The 5,237-nt window shown below is 40.2% G+C and overlaps 1 long non-coding RNA gene across 1 annotated transcript; it reads left to right on the top strand.

The window, feature by feature from the left end:
- Nucleotides 1-2,366: 2,366 nt before the first annotated feature.
- Nucleotides 2,367-4,908, top strand: LOC138946927 (uncharacterized). The gene is made up of 3 exons (XR_011449474.1): nt 2,367-2,773; nt 3,319-3,494; nt 4,260-4,908. It is a non-coding gene; the product is annotated as an uncharacterized lncRNA (long non-coding RNA).
- Nucleotides 4,909-5,237: the final 329 nt, after the last annotated feature.

Below are 5,237 nucleotides of genomic sequence, written 5' to 3'. Positions count from 1 at the left end.
GGAATGTTTGAGTAACCAATAAATAAGGACAACACTTTGTAGCGTGTGGCTGTCGTTTACGCGTCGTTTTCATTTCATACCCAATATTAAGTTTGCTTGTTGAGTGGGGGAGGGGCGGGTTTGATGGGTAGATAGCCTAAGGAGATATGTTTAAACAAATATGACAAATAATTCTTTAGCAATCACAAAGAGGACGAAATGATGATAGTGATGACAACGACGATAGTGATGACAACGACGAGGATGAATTTTAACAAAAGTTTGTGAGTACACAAACATTGAGAATATTTCTCACATTCTACAATAAATCATCTGAACGTTTATAAAATTAAATCTGCTTACCATGTATTTTAGCCTCGCACACTGGGCTGAATAAAATATTGTGATCTCGAAATGACCAAACCTGTTGTGATTTCACGACGATCAAAAACCAGCAACAACAACGATGTCAGAAGTGAATCAAAAACCATCATCCAGCGAGCAAGGACGAGAGTACGAGTCAACGGAAGCGCGGGGCAGTCTGAGTAACAAAAAGTGTGCTCACAGCACAGGAAGCACGTCGCAGTTATTTGAATCCACAATATTCCCCTCGCTCCACCAGTGCCGCCATATTGAATGTGTCAACAACTTCTTGCTCTTCCCGCTCAATGCAGCCATTCTTCACCACGTCATCTTTATCAGAAAATATCAAACAAAAGAACAATTTGATCAGTTGGAGAGGACAGTTCGCTCCCCTTTTTATGAGTGTCTGTTTACCGAAAACGTTTTTGTTTTTGTCTGTTTACCGAAAACGTTGTCTGTTTACAGAAAACTCTCGTGGCGCGAGAAATACACAGCGCTGAAACAATGCTGAGTTGTTGAAATGAGATTTCGGTTTGGGTAATTATTTGGAAAATTGTCTTCTGATTGAGTAACGAACCTTTTGATTACCTGGTGAAAAGGGCAAGAACCAGAGACAGTCCATCATTGTGTGGTTGAGTCCATTGTTGCGGGTGAAATTTGCCCTCATCATCATACCGAGAGATGAGCGCAATGTTGACTCCGGCAAATTTGGCGCAGGTACAAGTTGTAGCTTTTTTGTACTACTGTCGTTGGTTTTAGTTTATCTTCGTTTCCCAATCGTTAGCTAAATCTTATATCAGGATTATTCGTTCAAAATATAGTCTTTTGGTTATGATATATTTCAACGCTTTAATATAAAGAGATTCGTGCGTCTTACGAAATACGTTTTTATTTGTCTGTGAATGCTGTGAATGCTTTACCTTAGTTGTTATCAATGTTGTTGCTCCCCCAACCCACCCCTTCCGATTGTCTTGTGTCGATTCTTCCGTTCCGTGTCCTTTTTTCCGTTTATATTCAAACTTCTTTTTCGCCTTTCTACAATATTTAATGGGAAGGCTTTAGGTTTTCTGTAAAGAAAAAAATGTGGCCAGTGCAAGCCCAGGAAACCATGCAAACATATATATATTCATGTTCTTTTTCTTTCTTGTTCTTAATTTGGAAGGTATTGTTTGATAATTCAATAACGCATTTCTGCTTGGGTTTTTTTCTACTTCAAAAGAAATGTTGCTGTACAGACCATAGATTTGTTTTTTCATGACGCAAAATATCGTCAACACTTTCTCTGCACATGCACACAATTGGACAAATCAAGCACAAAAGACCACCATATTTTGAAACCTTTTTTTATCCATGCTCTGCACAGCAACCATTTGTTTACTTTTCCTGACAGGAGAACAAACAGACACTGTGTGTGTTCTTCACTGAACGGATTCTCCCTCTCAACACCAAGTGTCCTTTTAATTTGCTGATAATCGCTGCTACCGGGCCCATAAACATGCAGCACCTGTCACAAACAGGCACAGCGATTTGACAGAATGGACTGACTTATCTCTATTTGCGAGCGAACACGTGGCAGATAATCGTTTTGAAACTAAGGTGTTGGGTGGCAAGCCAGGTAGGACCTACTCTCCTTGGGACACCTGGGTCCTCCCACCTCATTCTTCAGGTGTGTGTCATCGGGAGGTGTTGGTGACTGTGGTCACAGGAGATCCGCCACACGTCCCGTAAAGTGCTGTTCACACGGAAGACTTTCTACCAACTTGTTCACAACTTTCAAGTTTAAAACCGTCACGTGACTTTGGCGGGACGAAACGGGGTTTCGTGAATGGCAATAGACCTTTTTCGTATAACCTTTGCCCCCAGCGTTTCGACCAATCAGATTTTAGGGCACGGCAGCCTCTCTCTGATAACCGGAAATAAGGGGCAGTCTGAAATACCTCTTTCACTGTCGGGGCTCGAAGTACTATTGCCAGAGGATTACTTTGAGAAATTCTGCAAGAAAACGGCTTATCTTGTTCAAAATCATGAACTAAAAGTCAAGGACATGCATGAAGGTATGGTTTGAAACGGCTATTGGTGGTATATGGACGAAAGACTTGGCGAACTTCCCCTACATAAGCGAAGCAGAGGTGATCGACCACAGATCTACAGATCTCTGGATCAACTTTCTTACTGATACTACTGCGTCGACGTTCGACAAGTTATACGACACATCCAGCGCAAAGAATGCAAAACCTTGGGGTAAACGATAGACATACTGTGTGCATAAAATGTCTTTCTGCATGGCACAACAGCTAGTAAGCAACTGTGGTGATCAGACTCAGAGCGAGTGTGCTGACGTCAATGAAGCAGACTCGCAACGAAGTGTATGCTGTTGTGGGGGGACGCTGACCGGACAGGCACTTGGAGCCTACTGCGAGTGTATTGCTGGGTAAGTGTTGTTGGCCTTGTATGTTTTGTGGGATTAACTTGATGGCTGCGTTACTTGGTATCTTACACAATCAGTTTTCATACTCAGTCATATAATGCATGGCACACAAAGTGACAAACACACACAGAGATTCATAATTCTCTACTGAAAATGTCTGCATGCAAAATCTGTCATTTTTGACAAAGTTATGAGCAGCATGTTAATGTAATTTCAATCAGTATCTCCAGGAGACCATGCCATGTTGGCTAGGCATGTTCAATAGAATACCAGGTACCTGAGTGTGGAGTTTTATTTAATGTGTACGTACACATGTGTTTGTGAATCCTCTTGTCAATGAAGGTTATCACTGCAGTAAGATCAAATTCCATTCTGAGCCGGTATATATTTTATATAGATCTATATAAAATATATCTATATCAACAGCATGCGCTTACAAGCTCTCTGTAGGAATTCCTAGGAAAGATAAAGTTAATTGTTATTAGCAGGCTAAGGAAAATCAAGATGACACAAACAGAATTTGAATGTGTGTTGTTGTTTTTACCCAGAAAGGACAGTCTTGCAACCATGTGGCCGCCACACTTTTTGCTGCTTCACACTACATGGCTGAAGGAATCGACACTGTGCCAGCAGACAAAACTTGTACACACTACAAATGTATGTGGAAGGGGCATGCTGCCATGAAAACTGCACCAGCTGCTCTCGATGACATACAAATTGTTAAGTAAGTGTGTATAATAATTAATATTAAGGAAATTAGGGTTGCATTACCTAGAGGTTTACATCAGAGTGTGATCTATTTTTTTCAGAACATAAGTCTCAAAGTTAAAATATAGAGCTTGTTAACTACAACAGCTACAAGACTGGGGAAAGTGAAACAGTGATATTTATAAAGTGCATTATCAACAAACTATGCATTTTACATTTAGTCAAGAGACCAGGGCGGTGGTGTATGTTTGTGTGTAGAGCAATTTCTGGAAAACTACAACATTATGTTTAGGTTAAAAACAAACCAGCCCTGAAACAGTGAAAGTGGCAAGTATTTTACTCGCCATAGTTAGTAGAAGCATGCAACTGGTGAGTAGAAGTGTTCATCTACTCGCCAAATGCGAGTGAAGATGCTGAATCAAATTGTTGGTTTGGTTCGTAAAATTTGCTCTCTGGCTGGTACGTTTTCAGAATCACTAGCCAGAGGCTAGTGCATAATTTTTTGACTTTCAGGGCTACAAGCTTAGAAAGTTAAACAGATTTGTTTTAAACACAGGGAAGCGTGATTTCCTGTGGGACAGTTTTGCTACTGCGCTATGCTGGGTTGCCATTTACCTTATTCGACGTGGATGCTGGTTTTCAGCTAAGCATTGTCCTTGTGAAATGTACTGCGTTCAGTATCGTTATACATGTTTGACAGACTGGTGCAACTTGTTTTAGCATTTGTACCCAGCATAAGATTTGCTTTAGTGTCAAGTAAAAAAAATAATTTCATTTTCAGGTATGCTTCAAGACAAGACAAGTTTCCCCGGACGACTCTTCAAGGCCTCAATTTTGATCAAGAAGTCCGGATGCAAGGAAGCGCGACTAAGAGATCTTCAACAACCGGTACCAACCGTTTGAAGGCTGTATATAGTTATGATATACTGAACTAGGGTTTTCAAGGTGTGATATTTTTTTCCAATACCAGTTAATTAAGTTGGTAGCAACAGTTAACTGTTCTGTCAAGTGAAAAATGTATGTAGTTTCAATATGGACAGGTAAAATCAGTACTTTGTTTACAGCGAGGGAGGGTACGTAGTGCTGTCACCTCTGTGTGTGAGTTCAGGTTTAATTTTTTAAATGCCTGCAGTTAAGACAGAAGATTGTGGAAGCTGATAAGAACTTGTGTCAGAGGATAGTAAGAAGTGGTTCGGCTTCGTACGGACTATACCATCATCCATGACTTGTGTGTATTATTCGGAGAACGTATCAGAGCCAAGGACATGTGTTGTGAACAGCGATTCTCAGTGATGAAAGTGAAGTGTGTGTAATGCCGGACTGTATTCTTCTTCAACTTCGGAATGGCAAGGAGGTATTTTGTGAGATGTTTTATGATTTGATATCCATGTAGTGATGATTTCATTCAATAGCGAAATGTTTGAAATGTTCATTCGTTTTGTGCCATGTTTGTTGTTCAAGAGCGTGTTGTCACCATCCCTTATGAATATGGACGTGTGTGAATGTTGGTGCAGACATGAGCGTTTGAGCGAGTGAATTTAGAAGCCCTGTGCATGAAAGTCATTACCGGACAACCAAATCAGCAAACATAGAAATTCCTTGTCATACACATCGATCTGATCAAGGTAATAATGTTAGCACTTTTTTTCCAATTCATTTCACAGTTATTTGTTATTTTTTGGAGGAAATTATAATGCAATTCACCGATTTTAAAAAACATGATTCCAATTGTCTCCCTTGAACAAATTTGTTTGTACAA

Source organism: Littorina saxatilis, linkage group LG14 (genome assembly GCF_037325665.1).
Source record: "Littorina saxatilis isolate snail1 linkage group LG14, US_GU_Lsax_2.0, whole genome shotgun sequence".
NCBI classification, from domain to species: domain Eukaryota; kingdom Metazoa; phylum Mollusca; class Gastropoda; order Littorinimorpha; family Littorinidae; genus Littorina; species Littorina saxatilis.
Note: the sequence above shows the minus strand (reverse complement) of the source record. Positions and strands in the feature narration are given on the sequence as shown.